Genomic DNA, 23,586 nt, shown 5'->3' on the forward strand with positions numbered 1-23,586 from the left:
CCGGACATGGGGCATCCCTGGCGCACCCCTCTCCCAAAGCGAAGGGGCGCCGTCAAGGACCCATTAACCTTAATCAGACACTCTGCGGCAGCGTACAAAAGTCGGATCCGGGTGACGAAATGCGTCCCAAACCCGAAAGCGCGCAGAGTTCCGAGCAGATAGTCGTGATCCACCCTGTCGAACGCCTTCTCTTGGTCGAGGGATAGGAAGGCGACCGACAGACCAGCCTCCTGGGAGTAATGCATGAGGTCCCGGACCAGATGGATGTTATCATGGATTGTCCGGCCCGGGACTGTGTAGGACTGGTCGGGGTGGATCATGTAGTCTAGCATGGCGCCCAGGCGAGCAGACATCGCCCTGGCGAAGATTTTGTAGTCCGTGCTGAGGAGGGATACCGGGCGCCAGTTCTTAAGGAGGCGGAAATCGCCCTTCTTAGGCAGCAGGACGATGACTGCCCTGCGCCAAGAGAAGGGCATCTCCCCGGTCGCCAGACTTTCCCCCAGGACCCGCGCGTAGTCGCCCCCCAGGACGTCCCAGAACGCCCTGTGGAACTCCACGGTCAGCCCGTCCAGCCCCAGGGATTTTCCCCTCGAGAGCCGGTCGAGGGCGCCAGTCAGCTCCACCAGGCTTAGCGGAGCTTCCAGATTTTCGGCGCCCTCCGGGCTGACCTTCAGCAGGTCCTCCCACAAAACTCTACGCGCTTCCTCGCTGGATGGCTCCAGAGAGAACAGGGCCCCGTAATATTCACGGGCCCTGTTGTTGACGCCCTCTTGGTCCGAGACGAGAGAGCCGTCGTCGGCCAGCAGTGTCAAGAGCTGCTTACGGACACTCTGTCTTTTTTCCAGCGAGTAGAAGAAGGGGGAGCCGCGGTCCAGATCCCGCAGGAACCGTATCCGCGACCTCACGAACGCGCCTCGGGACCCGACGAGCTGCAGGTCCTTCAGCGCGGCCTTCTTCGCTTCGTACACCGTCCGCAGGGTCGGGTCCCCGACGACTTGACCGAGACGGGACTCCAGGTCGAGCACCTCTTTTTCTAGGCGCCCGACCCTGGCCGCCCGCCTCTTGGTCGACCCCCTCGCGTACTCCTGACAGAAGACGCGGACGTGAGCCTTGCCCACATCCCACTATAGCCTCAAGGAGGGGAAGCCCCCCTGCTTCCTTCTCCAGTCGGCCCAGAAACGACGGAACGAGTCCTGGAACCGTTCGTCCCCCAGCAGCTGGTTGTTAAAATGCCAGTACCCGGACCCCGTCCTCGCGCGGAGCGAAGCGAGCTCCGCCCACACCAGGTGGTGGTCCGAACACGGCACCGGCCGCACGGAGGCCACCGGGACGCAGGAAACGTATGCCTGAGACACGTAAAGGCGGTCGACTCTGGACCATCCTACTCCAGGCCTCACCCAAGTAAAGGCGCTGGAGTCGGGATGGAGATTTCGCCAGACGTCCACCAAGTCGAAGGACCCGACCAGGTCCCTCAACTTCTCCATCGCCGTCATGCTCTGCGGGGCACCGGAGCGGTCCCTCGCCTCAAGGTTGCAGTTAAAATCCCCCTCGAGGACAATGCAGTCGCCGACGTCGACGGAGCCAAGAAGAGTGGACACCTCTTCGAAGAAGCGCGCTTGCTGCGGGCCGGGCTGAGGGGCGTACACGTTCACGAGATGGAGCGGCACGTCCCCCAGGCGAACCGTTACGTGCAGCAAGCGGCCTTGCACGGGCTCCTCGACCCCCAAGATCTCCGGCTGAAAATGCGGGGCCAGCAAGATGGCCACCCCACTAGAAGTGGCGTTGAGGTGGCTCATGTGGACCTCTCCTTGCCATTCCAGGAGCCACGTGGCTTCATCTCCCGGAACGGTGTGGGTTTCTTGCAGGAAGCACACCGCATATTTCCCCTCCCGCAGGAGAAGAAAATTGTTAAATCTACGGTGTGCCTCTCTGCCGCCGTTGATGTTGAGACTGGCTATGGTTATCTTCATGACAAAAGCATAATGCAACCTCTACCTAACCTATTGTGGGGGGGGGGAGTGGAGTCGTTTGTTGACCTCCACTCCCTCAGCAGCCCAGCGAGGAACTTTTTGAGCCGGCGCAGCTCAAGGCCTTGCGCCTTTGATAAGGGCCCGCCCGCGGCCATGGTTTTAGTGGCGACGCGGACGGAAGCGACGAGCAGCCCCGGCTCGGACCATCTTTCCCGGGCCAGATGGGTTCGGTTGCGGCGACCCTGGCTCTGGACCAAAAATTACCGGAGTTCCTCTACGGGAATGAGGGGGGACTCAGCGGCGGGCACGAGGAGATCCACCGCCTCACTGGCGATGGACTCGAGATCTTCACCCGCGTCCTCCACCGAGTCCCCGTCCTCCTCCGGGAGGTCGCCGCCAGCAGCCGGCCCGTCGACCGCACGAGGTATGGCAAACGGCCCGGCCGCTCCATCTGGCCCTGGCTCCGCCCCGATCCCACCCACAGGATCGTCGGCAGAGGAGTCCCCACTGGGCTCTTTTAAAATTGGTGCTGGGTCGGGAAGCGACAGCGGAAGGGGTTCCTCCTCCGCCCCAGGAACCGGGGAACACGGAGAGACCTGGTCAAAGTAATGTTCCAGGTCCACCAAGTACCCCAGCTCCAAAGTAGGGGGCGAGGGTTGTTGTTCTTCCCCTTCCCCGCCGCCAACCCCCGGCCCAGCGTGTACAGAATTGTTAAAATCATTGATAATTGCCGTTTCTTCCGGGCCGAGCGACACCCGGGGGAAGTTGGTTATTAGCTGGGCGGGCTCAGGTTCGGCCTTTTCGGCCCCGCCCGCCTCAGTCCCCGGGATGCTCGACCCGGCGGCTACGCATTCTTCCGCTGGCCCCACGCCCCCCACGACGGGCAGATCTTCCATGCCATCCCCGGGAGGCAGGGGCTGGGCAGCCTCGACTGCCTCACCCTCCCCGGGGACAGACTCCTCTCGCCTACAGCACAGCTTGGGGGCGCTGGTGGGGGACGCGGGACACGCGGCGGGCACCGACTCCTCCGCGGAGGGATGTTGTTCCTCCTCCGCCTCATTGGAGCGGCGCCTCCTTTTGTTCCTGGGGGTGCGCGGAGGCAGGGAGACCTCCATGTCTGCCGAGGCCTCCCGCTCCGCACCCCCCTTTTTCTTATCTTGCCCGCGCCCGAGCCCCTCTGCGGTATTGGTGAAGGGCTCGGGCACGGGCTCAGGGCACCCCGCGCTCGCCGATGACTGGGTTGGGCTGAGCGCGGTGGTCAAACTTTCTGGCGCACTGAGGGGACCCGCCTCGAGATGTTTCGCCTTCCTCCGCGCCTTCTTTCCGATCGGACGCTCTCCCTCCCCCCTGCCAGAGGCCGTGAAAACAAAGGCCCCCGACGATGCCCGCGCACCTACGGCTCCCGGCACGCGGAAGCTACTAGGGGGAGGGGTGGCGGTGGCGCCAGCCTTGGCCGCCTTCGGTGGTTTGCCGGCCTTGGAGGCGGGGCAGTTCTTGCGAACGTGCCCCACCTCCCTACAGGCATGGCACCGCACGCCGTCCGACGTCCAGAAGACGCGGTAGGCAGTCCCCTCGTGCACCACATTGAAATTTCCCTCCGTCGTCTCCTCCCGCGCCAGCCGGACAAAGAGCTGGCGGCGGAACGAGAACACATGGCGCAGGCTGTTCTCCCTGAGGCCGAGCGGTATGGGGTTGATCCCCGACCTTACCTCCCCCAGTTGTTGTAGGTGAGGGAGGAGGAGCTCAGCGGGAACAAAGGGCGGGACGTTTGAAATGATGACCCTCTGCGCGGTGGCCTCGAGAGGGTCCACCGGCAGGAACGCCCCGCCCACCGTGAGCCCCTTTTTGAGGGCAAGGGACAGCGCCCGCTCCGACACCAGGAAGAACACGGCCTTCCCAGACATCTTGGAGGCTGCGACAATGGCCGAGGGGCCGACTACCCCAGCCTTCGCCCGCACGCACTCCTCAATGCTCATTGTGGGGTGAGTGTAGCTCTTGACCCCGTGTTTTTTTGTTATTAGTCTGAATGGTGGCAGGGCAGCAGGTGGCGCAGGAGGCGCCGTGGATGTGGACACCGCCTGCGCATATGTCCTTGCTGGCCCTGCCACCTGCGTGGATGGGGTCGCCATCACGGGGTCCCTTTAAGGGCTACACCCACCCCAAAGTCACAGGCCTTAATGGTCTTTATTGGCCTCGTTGGTTTTTTGAGCAGAGGGAGCTCTTAATGGGGCACACTTCTCCCCTAGTTAACGAATGGGGAGGGGCCTTGCTCCCTCAGCTCAGTTGTCTTAATTGTTTTTTTAAAAATTAGGAGGAAAGGGCTCTCAGAGAGAGAGGGGAGAGACAGAGAGAGAGAGATAGAGTGGGCGGGTGTGGGAAAGAGGGAAGCTGCGAGGGCAGGTCTCCCCTCACAGCAATGGGTGGGTGCTTCTTGGGGTGCACTCCCCAGATGGCAAAAAACACAGTCTTTGTAGAGTGGTCTTCGGGTGGGGGGAGAAGATGTCTTCACCAGGGGTAGCTGGAGCCACCCAGGCACACACTCCCAACGATGTTTAAAGGGTGATTAAAGATTCTTCAGCCAGGTAGCTCCAGCTATCCCAGGCTAGGCAATGGGGGAGGGGTGCTTCAGTGGTGTGTGGGGCCTAGCTGTAAGCAAGACCCCCTCACACACTTCCACACACACACACCCCCCGCGATGTTCCGGCCCTCAAGTTATCTTCTTTACTCCCCCCATCGATACAACAAAGTCTATTGGGGAATGCACCAAAACACACCCACCTGTCGAAGATGTGGAAATGACTCTCCCTCCTTCCACACTGGATGGTGTTTCCTCAGGTTGTTCTTTCCCCCTCTCTCCAACTCACTGTAGTTGTAATAAATGATAATTGTTCAGCTCTCCACCTCTCCCTCTGGATGTTGAGTTGTAGTAAGCCTGGCCCTCTCCTATTCCTGGGCTGTTCTCAGGGCTCACTCCAGGCCTTCCAGACAGGAGCAAAAGCAGCAGCTCCTTCTCTCACTGCTCCAGGCTCCAAGTGAATAGGCCACACCTCCAAAGCTCCACCATTGGTCCTTGTGCTTGAAACTCTTTTCGGAGTAAACAAAAAACATTAAACCGTGCCCCCCGATCTGGGGGAAACACCAACATTTACAAGGCCCTTTTTTTATATTTTTGGTCTTTTTTTGGGCACAGAATCAAATTTTTTTCCAAGTGCCCCCTATAAAAGGGGAGGGGGACACTAAAAGCACCGGCAATTAAAACAAATTAACTTAAAAAACATAAAATCAAGTTAAAATTTGGTTGCCGGGCATGATGATGCACTCCAGTCCCTCCGGTGCCCACCTCTCGCGGAAGGCCGCGAGCGTACCGGTGGACACCACGTGCTCCATCTCCAAGGACACCCTGGACCGGATGTAGGCGCGGAAGAGAGGCAGGCAGTCTGGCTGAACGACCCCCTCGACCGCCCGCTGCCTGGACCGGCTGATGGCACCCTTGGCCGTGCCCAGGAGCAGTCCTACGAGGAGGCCCTCGGACCTACCCGCTCCCCTCCGCACAGGGTGCCCGAAGATCAGGAGTGTGGGACTGAAGTGCAGCCAGAATTTCAGGAGCAGCCCCTTTAAATAACAGAACAGGAGCTGCAACCTCGTGCACTCAATAAAAACATGGAACACAGACTCTTCCAGACCGCAGAAATTGTAGGCGGCCTGGGAGCCCGTGAACCGGCTTAAAAATTTATTGCACGGCACTGCTCCATGCACCACCCTCCAGGCCAAGTCCCCGACAAATAGTGGGAGGACCCCTGCGTAGAGTGCCCTCCATCGGGGACCCCCGCCTCCTCTGGACGGCAAGATGGTATGCCATGGCGTGTCCGGACGGCAGGCGAGGATGGCAAAGTTGAGAGTGTGCAGGAGCAGCCGGTACAGGAAACCCCTCCGCGTGGAACTGAAAGGCACGGAGGGGATTTCCCCGAGGCGGCTCAAGTTGTGAGATGCCGGCCCCCGAGGGAGGTTCCGGGGTTTGGCGCCGATGAGGAATTCCGTCCGGACTTGGGTCAGTTCAGACGGGATCTCCCCACGTGCTTGAGCCTCCTCGATGCACCTAACGGAGTCGGGGCTCAGAGCTCTTTTTAGCGACTCGATGGCATCGGCCGCGTGGCGGACGTTGGCAGAAATTAGGCGCCGAGCCAGCGTGTCTGGCGCCATCCAGCCCGCTCCTCCGCCATCGAGCAGGTCCCTGACCCTGGTCACCTCACCAGCCACAGCCCTCTCGTCCGACCGCCACCTAAAACCTTGGTCGTGGAGGTACGGAATCCCGAGCAGCGGCTCCTGCAGGACGGCCGCCACTCCAGCCGGCGGAGAGCTGCGCTTGGTGGAGACTTTGTTCCAGACCCTGATGAGTTCCTTGTAAAAGACAGGCAGCTCCCAGAGGGCGGTCCTGACGCCCCCCACACTCACAAACGGGAGCTGCGTGTCGTAATTGAGGCCGTGCTGCTGGCGGAAGAAATACGTCGCCAGAGCACGCCACCTCGGAGGGGGCTCGACGTAAAGGTATCTCTGCAGGGTCTGAAAATGGAAAGTCGCGAGCTGGGCGCTGACGCACACCAATGACTGACCGCCCTCCCCAAGCGGGTGCCTCAAGACCGCCGCAGAGACCCAGTGCTTCCTGTTGTTCCAGAAGAAGTCCACCAGCTTCTTCTGTATCTTGGCGACAAACGCAGGGGGAGGGGTCAAAGTAACCAGCCGGTACCACAACATGGCGGCCACCAGCTGGTTTATGACTAGCGCTCGACCCCTGTAGGACAGCACTCGGAGCAGTCCTGTCCAGCGCCCTAGGCGAGCGGCGACCTTGGCCTCCAGCTCCTGCCAGTTCGCCGCCTCGTCGGGGCTAAGGTAGACTCCCAGATAGAGGAGATGGGTCGTGCTCCAGGCAAAAGGCCTGAGCTCCTCCAGCAGGGAGTCCACCCGCCACTGACCCACCAGGAGTCCGGAACATTTCTCCCAGTTGATTCTCCTCGCGGTAGAGGATCCCGCTGACCTGCGGAGGATGCGGCCGAGTAAATCTCCTGGCACTCACGTATCCTCCGCAGGTCAGCGGGATCCTCTACCGCGAGGAGCACGTCATCAGCGTAAGCCAAGAGGACGACCTCCACGCCCGGCCCTTGCAGAGCCAGTCCCGTCAACCTCGTCCGCAGGAGGCGCAGGAAAGGCTCCACGCAGATGGCATATAACTGGCCGGACATGGGGCATCCCTGGCGCACCCTTCTCCCAAAGCGAAGGGGCGCCGTCAAGGACCCGTTAACCTAAATCAGACACTCCGCGGCGGTGTACAAAAGTCGGATCCGGGCGACGAAATGCGTCCCGAACCCGAAAGCGTGCAGAGTTCTGAGCAGATAGTCGTGATCCACCCTGTCTAACGCCTTCTCTTGGTCGAGGGATAGGAAGGCAACCGACAGACCAGCCTCCTGGGAGTAATGGATGAGGTCCCGGACCAGATGGATATTATCGTGGATTGTCCGGCCCGGGTCCGTGTAGGACTGTTCGGGGTGTATCATGTGGTCCAGCACGGCGCCAAGGCGAGCAGACATCACCCTGGCGAAGATTTTGTAGTCCGTGCTGAGGAGGGAGACCGGGCGCCAGTTCTTAAGGAGGCGGAGATCGGTCTTCTTAGGCAGCAGGACGATGACTGCCCTGCGCCAAGAGAGGGGCATCTCCCCGGTCGCCAGACTTTCCCCCAGGACCCGCGCGTAGTCGCCCCCCAGGATGTCCCAGAACGCCCTGTGGAACTCCACGGTCAGCCCGTCCAGCCCCGGGGATTTTCCCCTCGAGAGCCGGTCGAGGGCGCCGGTCAGCTCCGCCAGGCTTAGCGGAGCTTCCAGATTTTCAGCGCCCTCCGGGCTGACCTTCGGCAGGTCCTCCCACAAAACTCTACGCGCTTCCTCGCTGGACGGCTCCGGAGAGAACAGGGCCCCGTAATATTCACGGGCCCTGTTGTTGACGCCCTCCGGATCCGAGACGAGAGAGCCGTCGTCGGCCAGCAGCGTCAAGAGCTGCTTACGGACACCCTGTCTTTTTTCCAGCGAGTAGAAGAAGGGAGAGCTGCGGTCCAGATCCCGCAGGAACTGGATCCGCGACCTCACGAACGCGCCTCGGGACCCGACGAGCTGCAGGTCCTTCAGCGCGGCCTTCTTCGCTTCGTACACCGTCCGCAGGGTCGGGTCCCCGACGACTTGACCGAGACAGGCTTCCAGGTCGAGCACCTCTTTTTCTAGGCGCCCGACCCTGGCCGCCCGCCTCTTGGTCGACCCCCTCGCGTACTCTTGACAGAAGACGCGGACGTGAGCCTTGCCCACGTCCTACCATAGCCTCAAGGAGGGGAAGCCCCCCTGCTTCCTTCTCCAGTTGGCCCAGAAACGACGGAACGAGTCCTGGAACCGCACGTCCTCCAGCAGCCGGTTGTTAAAGTGCCAGTACGCGGACCCCGTCCTCGCGCGGAGCGAAGCGAGCTCCGCCCACACCAGGTGGTGGTCCGAACACGGCACCGGCCGCATGGAGGCCGCCGGGACGCAGGAAACGTACGCCCGAGACACGTAAAGGTGGTCGACTCTGGACCATCCTACTCCAGGCCTCACCCAAGTAAAGGCGCTGGAGTCGGGATGGAGATTTCGCCAGACGTCCACCAAGTCGAAGGATCCGACCAGGTCCCTCAACTTCTCCATCGCCGTCATGCTCTGCGGGGCACCGGAGCGGTCCCTCGCCTCGAGGGTGCAGTTAAAATCCCCCCCGAGGACAATGCAGTCGCCGACGTCGACGGAGCCAAGAAGAGCGGACACCTCTTCGAAGAAGCGCGTTTGCTGCGGGCCGGGCTGAGGGGCGTACACGTTCACGAGATGGAGCGGCACGTCCCCCAGGCAAACCGTTACGTGCAGCAAGTGGCCTGGCACGAGCTCCTCGACCCCCAAGATCTCCGGCTGAAAATGCGGGGCCAGCAAGATGGCCACCCCACTAGAAGTGGCGGTGAGGTGGCTCATGCGGACCTCTCCTTGCCATTCCAGGAGCCACGTGGCTTCGTCTGCCGGAACGGTGTGGGTTTCTTGCAGGAAGCACACCGCATATTTCCCCTCCCGCAGGAGCGAAAAATTGTTAAATCTACGGTGTGCCTCTCTGCTGCCGTTGATGTTGAGGCTGGCTATGGTTATCTTCATGACAAAAGCAGAGTGCAACCTCTACCTAACCTATTGTGGGGGGGGGGTGTGGAGTTGTTTGTTGACCTCCACTCCTTCAGCAGCCCAGCGAGGAACTTTTTGAGCCGGCGCAGCTCAAGGCCTTGCGCCCTTGATAAGGGCCCGCCCGCGGCCATGGTTTTAGCGGCGGCGCGGACGGAAGCGATGAGCAACACCGGCTCAGACCATCTTTCCCGGGCCAGATGGGCTTGGTCGCGGCGACCCCGGCACTGGACCAAAAAGTCCCGGAGTTCCTTTGCAGGAATGAGGAGGGTCTCAACGGCGGATGCGAGCAGATCCACCGCCTCACTGGCGATGGACTCTAGATCTTCTCCCGCGTCCCCCACCGAGTCCCCGTCCTCCCCCGGGAGGTCGCCGCCAGCAGCCGGCCCGTCGACCGCACAAGGTACGGCAAACGGCCCAGCCGCTCCATCCGGCCCTGGCTCTGCCCCGATCCCACCCCCAGGATCGTCGGCAGAGGAGTCCCCACTGGGCTCTTTTAAAAGTGGTGCTGGGTCGGGAAGCGACAGCGGAAGGGGGTCCTCCCCCGCCCCAGGAGCCGGGGAACAAGGAGAGGCTTGGTTTAGGAAATTCTCCAGGTCCACCAAGTCCCTCAGCTCCAAAGTAGGGGGCGAGGGTTGTTGTTCTTCCCCCTCCCCGCCGCCACCCCCCGGCCCAGCGTGTGGATGCATATTACAGTTGTCTGCAGTGTCATTTACTGCCGAGTCGAGCAAATCCCGGGGGAAGTCGGTTATTGGCTGGGCGGGCTCAGGTTCGGCCTTTTCGGCCCCGCCCGCCTCAGTCCCCGGGACGCTGGACCCGGCGGCTACACATTCCTCCGCTGGCCCCACGCCCCCCATGATGGGCAGATCTTCCACGCCATCCCCGGGAGGCAGAGGCTGGGCAGCCTCGACTGTCCCACCCTCCCCGGGGACAGACTCCTCGCGCCTACAGCACAGCTTGGGGGCGCTGGTGGGGGACGCGGGACACGCGGCGGGCACCGACTCCTCCGCGGAGGGATGTTGTTCCCCCTCCGCCTCATTGGAGCGGCGCCTCATTTTGTTCCTGGGGGTACGCGGAGGCAGGGAGACCTCCATGTCTGCCGAGGCCTCCCGCTCCGCCCCTCCCTTTTTCTTATCTTGCCCGCGCCCGAGCCCCTCTGCGGTATTGGTCAAGGGCTCGGGCACGGGCTCAGGGCACCCCGCGCTCGCCGATGACTGGGTTGGGCTGAGCGCGGTAAACAAATCGTCTGGCAAAACGAGGGGACCCGCCTCGAGATGTTTCGCCTTCCTCCGCGCCTTCTTTCCGATCGGACGCTCTCCCGCCCCCCCGCCAGAGGCCGTGAAAACAAAGGCCCCCGACGATGCCCGCGCACCCACAGCTCCCGGCACGCGGACGCTACTAGGGGGAGGGGTGGCGGCGGCGCCAGCCTTGACCGCCCTCGGTGTTTGGCGGTCTTGGAGGCGGGGCAGTTCTTACGAACATGCCCCACCTCCCTACAGGCATGGCACCGCACGCTGTCCGACGTCCAGAAGACGTGGTAGGCAGTCCCCTCGTGCACCACATTAAAATTTCCCTCCGTCGTCTCCTCCCGCGCCAGCCGGACAAAGAGCTGGCGGCGGAAGGAGAACACGTGGCGTAGGCTGTTCTCCCTGAGGCCGAGCGGTATGGGGTTGATCCCTGACCTTACCTCCCCCAGTTGGTGTATGTGAGGGAGGAGGAGCCCAGTGGGAACAAAAGGCGGGACGTTTGAAATGATGACCCTCTGCGGGGTGGCCTCGAGAGGGTCCACCGGCAGGAACGTCCCGCCCACCGTGAGCCCCTTTTCAATGGCCAGGGACACCGCTCGCTCCGACCCCAGGAAGAACACAGCCTTCCCAGACATCTTGGAGGCCGCGACAATGGCCGAGGGGCCGACTACCCCAGCCATCGCCCGCACGCACTCCTCAATGCTCATTGTGGGGTGAGTGTAGCTCTTGACCCCGTGTTTTTTAGTTATTAGTCTGAACAGTGGCAGGGCAGCAGGAGGCGCAGGATGCGCCGTGGATGTGGACGCCGCCTGCGCGTATGTCCTAGCTGGCCCTGCCACCGGCATAGATGGGGTCGCCATCACGGGGTCCCTTTAAGGGCTACACCCACCCCAAAGTCACAGGCCTTAATGGTCTTAAGTGACCTCGTTTAAATATTTAACAGAGGGAGCTCTGAAAGAGGCACTCCTCTCCCCTAGTTGGCAATTGCGGAGGGGCCTTGCTCCCTCTGCTCAGTTGTCTTAATTGTGTTTTTTTCTTTTTTTCAATTGGGAGGAAGGGCTCTCAGAGAGAGAGGGGAGAGACAGAGAAAGAGAGAAAGAGTGAGGGGGGGGTGGGAAAGAGGGAAACTGCGAGGGCAGGTCTCCCCTCACAGCAATGAGTGGGTGCACTCCCCAGATGGCAAACAAAACAGGCTTTGGGGTGGTCTTCAGGTGGGGGGAGAAGATGTCTTTGCCTGGGGCAGCTGGAGCCACACAGGTACAGACTCCCAACGATGTTAATTAGGGTGATTCAGTTTCTTCAGCCTGGTAGCTCCAGCTATCCCAGGCTAGGCAGTGGGGGAGGGGTGCTTCAGTGGTGTGTGGGCCTAGCTGTAGGCAAGACCCCCACACACACTTCCACACAAACACACACCCCCCGCGATGTTCCGGCCCTTGAATGGTCTTCTTTCCTCCCCCCACCGATACAACAAAGTCTCTTGGGGAATGCACCAAAACACACCCACCTCTGGTTGACGAAGTCTTTCCCTCCTTCCACACTGGTAAGTTGTTGTTCTTTTTTTCCCCTCTCTCCAACTCTTTGTCGAAATAATGAAGGTGTTGCAGTCCTCTGTTCTCCTCCTCTCCCTCTAGATGGATGGTAATGAAGCCCCTTCCTTCCTCCTCTTCCTGGGCTGGTCTCAGGGCTCTCAAAGGCCTTCCAGACAGGAGCAAAAGCTGCAGCTCCTTCTCTCACTGCTCACGGCTCCAACTCATTAGGCCACGCCTCCAAAGCTCCACCATTGGTCCTTGTGCATGAAACTCTTTTAGGAGTAATCAAAAAACATTAAACCGTGCCCCCCGATCTGGGGGAAACACCGACATTTACAAGGCCCTTTTTTTTTTTTTTTTGGTCTTTTTTTTTTGGGCACAGAATCAAATTTCTTTCCAAGTGCCCCCTATAAAAGGGGAGGGGGACAGTAAAAGCACCGGCAATTAAAACAAATTAACTTAAAAAAACATAAAATCAAATTAAAATTTGGTTGCCGGGCGTGATGATGCACTCCAGTCCCTCCGGTGCCCACCTCTCGCGGAAGGCCGCGAGCGTACCGGTGGACACCGCGTGCTCCATCTCCAAGGACACCCTGGTGTGGATGTACGCGCGGAAGAGAGGCAGGCAGTCTGGCTGAACGACCCCCTCGACCACCCGCTGCCTGGACCGGCTGATGGCACCCTTGGCCATGCCCAGGAGCAGTCCTACGAGGAGGCCCTCGGACCTACCCGCTCCCCTCCGCACAGGGTGTCCAAAGATCAGGAGTGTGGGACTGAAGTGCAGCCAGAATTTCAGGAGCAGCCCGTTTAAATAATAAAACAGGGGCTGCAACCTCGTGCACTCCATAAAAACATGGAACACGGACTCTTCCAGACCGCAGAAATTGCAGGCGGCCTGGGAGCCCATGAACCGGCTTAAAAATTTATTGCACGGGACTGCTCCGTGCACCACCCTCCAGGCCAAGTCCCCGATAAATACTGGGAGGACTCCCCCGTAGAGTGCCCTCCATCGGGGACCCCCGCCTCCTCCGGACGGCAAGATGGTACGCCATGGCGTGTCCGGACGGCAGGCGAGGATGGCAAAGTTGAGAGTGTGCAGGAGCAGCCCGTACAGGAATCCCCTCCGCGCGGAACTGAAAGGCACGGAGGGGATTTCCCCGAGGCGGCTCAAGTTGTGAGGCGCCGGCCCCCGAGGGAGGTTCCGGGGTTTGGCGCCGATGAGGAATTCCGTCCGGACAGGGGTCAGTTCAGACGGGATCTCCCCACGTGCTTGAGCCTCCTCGATGCACCTAACGGAGTCGGGGCCCAGAGCTCTTTTTAGCGACTCGATGGCATCGGCCGCGTGGCGGACGTTGGCAGAATTTAGGCGCCGCGCCAGCATATCTGGCGCCATCCAGCCCGCTCCTCCGCCATCGAGCAGGTCCCTGACCCTGGTCACCTCATCAGCCACAGCCCTCTCGTCCGACCGCCACCCAAAACCTTGGTCGTGGAGGTACGGATTCCCGAGCAGCGGCTCCTGCAGGACAGCCGCCACTCCAGCCGGTGGAGAGCTGCGCTTGGTGGAAACTTTGTTCCAGACCCTGATGAGTTCCTTGTAAAAGACAGGCAGCTCCTGGAGGGCGGTCCTGACGCCCCCCACACTCACAAACAGGAGCTGCGTGTCGTAGTTGAGGCCGTGCTGCTGGCGGAAGAAATACATCGCCAGAGCACGCCACCTAGGAGGGGGCTCAACGTAAAGGTATCTCTGCAGGGTCTGAAGACGGAAAGTCGCGAGCTGGGCGCTGACGCACACCAACGACTGACCGCCCTCCCCAAGTGGGAGCCTCAAGACCGCCGCAGAGACCCAGTGCTTCCTGTTGTTCCAGAAGAAGTCCACCAGCTTCTTCTGTATCTTGGCGACAAACGCAGGGGGAGGGGTCAAAGTGACCAGCCGGTACCACAACATGGCGGCCACCAGCTGGTTTATGACTAGCGCTCGACCCCTGTAGGACAGCACTCGGAGCAGTCCTGTCCAGCGCCCTAGGCGAGCGGCGACCTTGACCTCCAGCTCCTGCCAGTTCGCCGGCCAGGCTTCCTCGTCGGGGCTAAGGTAGACTCCCAGATAGAGGAGATGGGTCGTGCTCCAGGCAAAAGGCCTGAGCTCCTCCGGCAGGGAGTCCACCCGCCACTGACCCACCAGGAGTCCGGAACATTTCTTCCAGTTGATTCTGGCGGAGGATGCGGCCGAGTAAATCTCCTGGCACTCACGCATCCTCCGCAGGTCAGCGGGATCCTCTACCGCGAGGAGCACGTCATCGGCGTAAGCCGAGAGGACGACCTCCACGCCCGGCCCTTGCAGAGCCAGTCCCGTCAACCTCGTCCGCAGGAAGCGCCGGAAAGGCTCCACGCAGACGGCGTATAACTGGCCGGACATGGGGCATCCCTAGCGCACCCCTCTCCCAAAGCAAAGGGGCGCCGTCAAGGACCCGTTAACCTTGATCAGACACTCCGCGGCGGCGTACAAAAGTCGGATCCGGGCGACGAAATGCGTCCCGAACCAGAAAGCGCGCAGAGTTCCGAGCAGATAGTCGTGATCCACCCTGTCGAACGCCTTCTCTTGGTCGAGGGATAGGAAGGCGACCGACAGACCAGCCTCCTGAGAGTAATGGATGAGGTCCCGGACCAGATGGATGTTATAGTGGATTGTCGGCAAGATCCCCACACACACTTCCACACACACACACACCCCCCGCGATGTTCCGTCCCTCGATTGGTCTTCTTTCCTCCCCCCACCGATACAACAAAGTATTTTTGGGGAATGCACCAAAACACACCCACCTTTGGCTGAAGAAGTCTTTCCCTCCTTCCACACTGGTAAGTTGTTGTTCTTTTTTTTTTTCCCCTCTCTCCAACTCTTTGTAGGAATAATCAAGTTGTTGCAGTCCTCTGTTCTCCTCCTCTCCCTCTAGATGGATGGTAATGAAGCCCCTTCCTTCCTCCTCTTCCTGGGCTGGTCTCATGGCTCTCAAAGGCCTTCCAGACGGAGCAAAAGCAGCAGCTCCTTCTCTCACTGCTCACGGCTCCAACTCATTAGGCCACGCCTCCAAAGCTCCACCATTGGTCCTTGTGCATGAATTCCAAAAAGTTAGTTTGCAGGTTCAGCAGGTAATCAGGAAGGCGAATGGAATGTTGGCCTTCATTGCAAGAGGGATGGAGTACAAAAGCAGGGAGGTCCTGCTGCAACTGTATAGGGTATTGGTGAGGCCGCACCTGGAGTACTGCATGCAGTTTTGGTCACCTTACTTAAGGAAAGATATACTAGCTTTGGAGGGGGTACAGAGACAATTCACTAGGCTGATTCCGGAGATGAGGGGGTTACCTTATGATGATAGATTGAATAGACTGGGTCTTTACTCGTTGGAGTTCAGAAGGATCTTATAGAAACATTTAAAATAATGAAAGGGATAGACAAGATCGAGGTAGAGAGGTTGTTTCCACTGGTCGGGGAGACTAGAACTAGGGGACACAGCCTCAAAATACGGGGGAGCCAATTTAAAACCGAGTTGAGAAGGAATTTCTTCTCCCAGAGGGTTGTGAATCTGTGGAATTCTCTGCCCAAGGAAGCAGTTGAGGCTAGCTCATTGAATGTATTCAAATCACAGATAGATAGATTTTTAACCAATAAGGGAATTAAGGGTTATGGGGTGCGGGTAAGTGGAGCTGAGTCCACGGCCAGATCAGCCATGATCTTGTTGAGTGGAGGAGCAGGCTCGAGGGGCTAGATGGCCTACTCCTGTTCCTAATTATTATGTTATGTTCTTATTATGTTCTTATATTATGTGGTACCTTATCAAATGCCTTTTGAAAGTTCATATATACAACACCAACCGCACTAATACAAAAGCAAAATACTTTGGATGCTAGAATCTGAAATAAAAACAGAAAATGCTGAAATCTCAGCTGGTCAGGCAGCATCTGTGGAGAAACAGAGTTAATATTTCAGGTCAATGACCCTCATCAACCCTCTCCGTTAATTAATTTGTCTAACTCATTCAAGTTTGTCAAACATAATTAGCACATACTTTTCGAAGTGCCAATTAATTTTGTAATTTATTGTCTCAAAAAGTTTCCCCACCACTGACGTTAGGCTGACTGGCCTGTAATAGCTCGGTTTATCTCTCTCCTTTTTTGAACAGGGGTATAACATTTGCAATCCTCCAGTGCAGTGGCATCACCCTCATATCTAAGAAGGATTGGAATATTGTGGCGAGAGCCTTCGCAAATTACCTAGGATGCATCCCATCCAGACCAGGTGAATTTTCTACTTTGAGTACTGCCAACCTTTTAATCACATCCTCTATCTATTTTTATCTTATCTAATAATACTACTACATCCTCCTTTACTGCAACATTAGGCAGCATCCTCTGCTCTAGTGAAGACAGATGCAAAGTACTCATTTAGTAACTCAGTCATGCCCTCTGCCTCCACAAGAAGATCGCCTTTCTGGTGCTTAATCGCCCCTACCCTTCTACTATTTATAATTTTATAAAAGCTATTAGATGTGTGAAAGCTTCTAAATGAATATGATGCAGACATAAAAATGGTAAGAGAGCTCACCAGTGCACCGAGTTGTCGTCTCTCACCATCTGGACCCTAAAAGAAGTCGAAAATATGATGTTCCTTTTTGTTAATTTGTTCCAATAATAACTCTATTGCAATCTTTTCGTATCAGACTTGCATTTACTGCACTGAACACCCTCGATTATGAAGTGGATGTACCAATGTTACCGTACACATTGGGCTGAATCTTGACTGCGCAGACTGTGTCAGCAGTGCGAGGGGGGGGGGCGGTGGGGGCGGGGGGGGAATTTCTGTCGGGAAACCAGAAATTCGGTTTTGCCTCCACCAGCCCTGGGGGTTACAATCCCCGACCTGGGGTGAGGAGGTATGAGGAAGGTGGTCTGATGGGGAGAGCTTGGGGGGCCAGGTGAAAGCACTTACCTTCTCCCCGGTTGTTCTTGCCTCCCTTCAACTGCCGTGTTTCCCAAGGCCTGGGAAACCCAGTTGGCCAGTAGGTTAAATCAGAAGCTTCCAGACTCATTAACATATTTAATTGGCCAACCCAACCTGCGGGCCCCTTGTCCTACCTCCATTAAACCCGAAGTGGGCAGGTTGGAGGTGGGATGGGGTCAGCTTTGAGATTTTAAGGGGGGAAATTGCCCTCCGTCCATTGGGCCACTAGGGAAGGGTTCAGCTGGAGAGTCTGCCAACAATTAAAAGAAAATGGTAGTCGCAGCGGTACACCCTCCCCTTTAAGGATGGCTGCATCGCCTAGCCACTGGCAGCTTCCTGCCTCGCAAAGCTGTCAGTGGCACCAATCGGCGATGGTCACGCTCCCGAGGGGCGGAAATGGGGGTCACGGCGGGCGGTAAGGGGTTGGCACGCGGCCAACAAGGGGTTGAAGTGCCAAGTGGGACGTAAAGATGGGGCATCGTGAAAACCCGTTTCCGCTGCCCCCGGCACGGGAGCAATTGTGGATGGGTCACACCCTACACCTGTCCGCTGTCGGTAAGGCCTCACCGTCCCATTACCGCCCCTTAGAGGCAGCAACGGGCCTTAAAAAAAAGGGGCAATTTTGGCCCTTAAAAGTGTTTACATCTTACCTGACCCCACTCCACCCGCTTTTGAGGGTTAAGATTCAGCCCAGTGTTTACTAGGTAGGTTGCTTATTATTTAATTTTTGAATAAAGTTAGACAATAAGGGACATATTTATCACTGTTAAATTTTATTGAAACAGCAGAACACTGCCTTATAATAACATATTTTTTCCAATAAAATTAGCAAACAGAGGAGAATATATTCCTAATGGTTGGACTGAGCAATTGTTCCCAATTAATTACTTTGAATTTGGCTCTTGATTGGACTCCATAGATACCCTTCATTAAATCAAGCTACCTCTTCTGTTTACATTAGGAGCTGCTTAAATAAAGGTGAAACTATGGCCCCGATATTCACAGGGAGGTGGGAAGGGAGCACAGGCGTGTGCCAGTGGTTGGAAAACCAGGAAATGCCGGGAATGTGAAGTTCCTGATGCATTTAACAGTGGGACCTGATTAGAATTGTTTTAGTCTGTTTCCCGCCCAGCGGCTGGCCAGATTGATAGTTTGGCAGACTGCTGTGGGGGGAAAACTGTGGTAGAAGGTCAGCATCAGGACCCACTAGGGATGGTCCCCAGTAATCAGTGATTGGGCGTTGGTGGGGCGGCTCAGTGCACAGTGGAGCGGGAGAGATTGCGCTAAGGGGGAGATCGAAGTGGGGGGGAGAGATCGATGGGGGAGAGATTGCGGGGGTGGATCTAAAGGTCACTGGGATGGAGAGATTGTGATGGCATCTGAAGATCGTAGCGGGTGTCAGCTGATCACGTGGAAGGGAGAGATTGTTTCCTTGAGGCACCCGGGGCAAGCACTCTTGCTCTTCCTGGTCCACAAGCAATGCTGGAAAAGCACTTACCTGCTGGATTTGGCAACTAGCACCTCCCTTCAGCTGCCGGGTTTCCTGAGCCCTGGGAAACCCAGTCCACAGCCGTTAAATTCAAATAGCCCCCACAATCTGAGGAATGGAATCTCATTTAAATATTAAAATCAAGGGCCCGCCAGAACGGATTACACAGTCAACCTCAAACCCGCGTGGTTAAATCAGAATTAGGCTCCTTCGCAGTGGGTTGGGATCGGGTTTCACAAATTTATCAATTAATCCCTGCAGTGGAGGAGAGAGTTAAAATGACCCCCAATGCATTTTATTTGAAAGTTAATAAATTAGACGAAATTATTGCAGATTATATTTTACATCCAGCATAAAAAAGAAGTATTGTTGAACAGCAATCTATCTTATGAAGCTAATGGAGACTTTCTTACAGGGTTTCTGCACCATTACATTTTCCTGGATTACCACCATTTCTTGAATCACCCTGTAAAAGAATGTTTCACTGTTATTTCATTTACGATTTTCTAGTCCATAAAGAAAAATGACAGCTCACTATAAGTTACTAAATAGATATATTAGAGAATTGAAGATAATGTACCACTTGGTCTGGGTTTCCTCTTTCACCCTTTCGACCTTGAGCATTGCTGTTGGTGCCAGGTTCACCCTTAGATAGACACACAGGAAGAAAATCATAAAAACCTTTACCAAAAACGCATTAATAGATAGTTCAGTAAAATACAGTGATCCAAATGATTCATCAAACAACACTAGTTCTTGGTAGCACCATGTGTTTTAAGAATTAATTTTAGTAAAAACTGGTGGATTACAAAATAAATCAAACCATCATTGGACAGAATTTTCTTTACCTGGGCGGGTCCGGTGCGTGCAGTGGCCATGTCGGGTCCCGAGCGCGTTGCTACCTCCATCCCGCTCCACAGAATGATTTTGTGATAATGGGGCCTGTAAAGCCCGCCCTGTGCATTACCTGGCCCAATTAAATGGAGCAGGTTTGATGATGTCATCAATGACGCATTTTCAGCCGGTATATTTAAAGAGACTATGGCCTCATTGCATTTGAAGGTTCATCTAGGAGTGCGCAGTCAGTGCAATTGATTTCCATTGCTGCACATGGGCGCGCGAATGACTGCTCAGAGGCAGAAGGCTGCACCCAGGTTCTCCTTTGACTCCTTCCACATATTTTTTGTGCGTTATCAGAGCACGCAGGGAGGTCACCTTCAAATCCCCAACACTTTGCCTTCACAACCCTACTCCTGCACATCCTTACTTACACCAACATACATTGTACCTCCACCCATCCCTCTCTGTCTATCTACATGATTACATCCCCATCTTACTAGCCATACCTCACACTCACTCTCATCCTAGTGCAATCATACCAACTAACAACACACAAGGAGGCCACTTGTAATTGCCACCCCACTCCATCATAGCTACCCTCTACACATGTAACCCATCCCTTCCTTACACTCAATCTATCACTCTAACTCAACCTTCGCTTCTTTCCCTCCTCGCAGGAAAAGAGAATGCACAATAAGAGGGAGAGGGAGAGAACTGGAGGTGGGCCTCCATCACTCGCAATCCTGACCACTGCAGAGGAGGCTGTGTTAGAGCTGTCAAAAGTGTCCAAGTACCTGGAAGTGGGAGACAGAAAGAGGGGGACATCTCAGCAACCTGGTGACAGAATCACTTTTCATACAGTTACATGGTACATCAGTCACTCATAAGGAGGCTGATGTCAGCAGCCACTGAAAGATAATTAAGTGCATAATGTAATCGGTGTCCAATGTACATATCTAACTCATTTCTTTACTCTCCCACAGGTCCATCAAGAGCCCCCCCTTCCCCACCCTCCACTGTCCAAGAGGAAGCCAAAGATGACTCGTCAGAGAGCTTCCAGTCTCTGAGGGTGTATCATCACCTCACATAAGCCCACCTCGCGACATAGTGCAGTGTCTCATATCTGGTGTCTCAAAAATCACAAATGAGCAAGAGCAGATGGTGGAGACAGGAACAACAGTGGCGAGGCCTTGTCGGAGGTTGCAGGACTCTCCTAGCTCTGCTTAGCTGCATGCAGATGCTGAGCCTCGTGGGCCATCCAGAAAGAGGGCAATCCTGGAGCTTCAGGAACAAATGCAGGAGGCTCTGACATTTTTTCGAGTGCGATGACTGCCACTGTTCAAAGAATGGAGGAGCGCTTCTCTAACATGAGCACTACCGTGTCACAGGCAATGGTGACTGTAGACTCCTCCATGAATAGGATGGCCACCTATATGGAGCAGCTAATGCACCAGTTGGCGGAGCACATGGTGTATATGCAGAATAGATGGTTATCTATGGCAGAGAGATGGCGATCTATGGAGGATTGACAGCTATCTATGGAGGATAGATGAGTATCTATGGAGAATAGATGGGTAACGATAGAGGATAGATGGCTATCTATGGAGGATAGATCCTAGAGGCTCATAGACGTCTGCTCTAGGAGGGATGTCAGTGTAGATGTAGGTCCTCATGGCCCCACTGATGTGCAGCAAGGTGCTCTCCAGCTCTTTGATAGCAAGGAAGTGCGGGTGGCCCATGAGAGGAATGATGCTGAGAGGGGACATGGAAGTGGGAGCTCCTCTCCAAGCACTCACACTTCTACCCATTGCAAACCCCTCAGTCAGAGCCCCAAATGCCTCCCCAGAAAGCAATGGTGAAGTCTACCCCCTGCATAATCACAGGAGGAGCAGACTTTGGTGTGCCCCTCACAGGCTCCAAAACCCAGAGGACGACTGCCAAAAGTGTCCAAGCAGGTGCAGAAGGGAAGTGAGCAGGCTGCTTTTAACTCTGCTGAAGCCACAGAAGTAGCACCACACAGAAGCATGCATAAGAGAAAGATGCCCTACAAGTAGATTCACAAGGGTTGTCACTTGGGTGTTTTGTTCAATGTTATTGTGAAGTTTCCGTTAATTTAATCTTTACCATTAATTTATTTACTTTCAAAACTTTCCAGTCTTGGACAAATTTATGTGCACAATGGGAAGTAGCTTGGAGTGAAGGGTCAGACCTAACTACCTTCAGCAATGGTGGAGACTGTGAAAGGAATGGATTGGTCATTGTAGGGATGCTTTATGGTGTGGCTGTGGAGTGCTGCCAAACTCGTGAGGCTTGTGGCAGTCATATGGATGTACTACGTAAAGTTAAGTAAATCTGGCCATGATGAGACCATCCCTGGCCTCATGGGCAGCAATGTGTTTACATGCTGGTGCCATCTACACCGCAGGTGTTCTTCCAGCTCTTCCCGCTCCTCGTCTTCCACCTGATGCTCCTCCTCCTTCTCTGAAGAGGCTGTGCGCTCTGTGCCCTGTTCCTCATGTGGCGCTAATCCTTGCTGTTGCACTATGTTGTGCAGGGTGCAGCACACGACGATTGTGCAGACCCTGGTTGGTGCATACTGAAGGGCTCCTCCAGATCTGTCAAAGCATCTGAAGCACATTTTCAGCATGCCCATTGTCTGCTCTATGATGCATCTGGTGGAGATGTGGCTTTCATTATATCTCTCCTCGGCCTCACATGAGCCACGTCATCAGTGGATAGTCCTTGTCTCCAATTAGCCAGCTAGAAAGTCTGTTTGGAGGTGCGAAAAGCTGAGGGAGGGTGGACTGGTACAGGATGAAAGAGTCATGACAGCTGCCAGGGAATCTGGTATACACATAGAAACATAGAAACATAGAAAACAGGTGCAGGAGTAGGCCATTCAGTCCTTCGAGCCTGCACCACCATTCAATATGATCATGGCTGGTCATGCATTTCAGTACCCCATTCCTGCTTTCTCTCCATACCCCTTGATCCCTTTAGCGATAAGGGCCATATCTAATTCTCTTTTGAATATATCTAATGAACTGGCCCCAACAACTTTCTGTGGTAGAGAATTCTACATGCCCACAACTCTCTGAGTGAGGAAGTTTCTCATCTCGGTCCTAAATGGCTTACCCTTTATCCTTGGACTGTGACCCCTGGTTCTGGACTTCCCCAACATCGGGAACATTCTTCCTGGATATGACCTGTCCAATCCCATCAGAATTTTATATGTTTCTATGAGATCCCCTCTCATTCTTCTAAATTCCATTGAATACAAGCCTAGTCAATCCAGTCTTTCTTCATATGTCAGTCTTGTCATCCCGGGAATCAGTCTGGTGAACCTTTGCTGCACTCCCTCAATAGCAAGAAAGTCCTTCCTCAGATTAGGAGACCAAAACTTTACACAATATTCAAGGTGTGGCCTTACCAAGGCCCTGTACAACTGTAGTATGACCTCCCTGCTCCTATACTCAAATTCTCTTGCTATGAAAGCCAACATACCATTTGTCTTCTTCACCGCCTGCTGTACCTGTATGCCAACCTTCAATGACTGATGTACCATGATACCCAGGTTTCATTGCACCTCCCCCTTTACCAACCTGTCACCATTCAGATAATAATCAGCCCTCCTGTTTTTACCATCAAAGTGGATAACCTCACATTTATCCACATTATACTGCATCTGCCATGCATTTGCCCACTCACCTAACCTGCCCAAGTCACCCTGCATCCTCTTAGCATCCTCCTCACAGCTCACACTGCCACCCAGCTTAGTGTCATTTGAAAACTTGGAGATATTACATTCAATTCCTTCGTCTAAATCATTAATGTATATTATAAATAGCTGGGATCCTAGCGCTGAACCTTGCGGTACCCCACTAGTCATGCCTGCCATTCTGAAAAGGACCCGTTTATTCCTACTCTCTGCTTCCTGTCTGCCAATCAGTTCTCTATCCACGTCAATACATGCTCCCCAAAACCATGTGCGTTACTTTTGTACACTAATCTCTTGTGTGGGACCTTGTCAAAAGCCTTTTGAAAGTCTAAATACACCACATCCATGGCTCCCCCTTGTCCACTCTACTAGTTACATCCTCAAAAAATTCTAGATTTGTCAAACATGATTTCCCTTTCATAAATCCATGCTGACTTGGACCGATCCTGTCACTGCTTTCCAAATGCGCTGCTATTACATCTTTAATAATTGATTTCAACATTTTCCCCATTACCGATGTCAGGCTGACTGGTCTATAATTCCGTTTTCTCTTTCCCTCCTTTTTTAAAAAGTGGGGTTA

The sequence above is a fragment of the Pristiophorus japonicus genome, chromosome 5 (genome assembly GCF_044704955.1).
Source record: "Pristiophorus japonicus isolate sPriJap1 chromosome 5, sPriJap1.hap1, whole genome shotgun sequence".
NCBI lineage: Eukaryota > Metazoa > Chordata > Chondrichthyes > Pristiophoridae > Pristiophorus > Pristiophorus japonicus.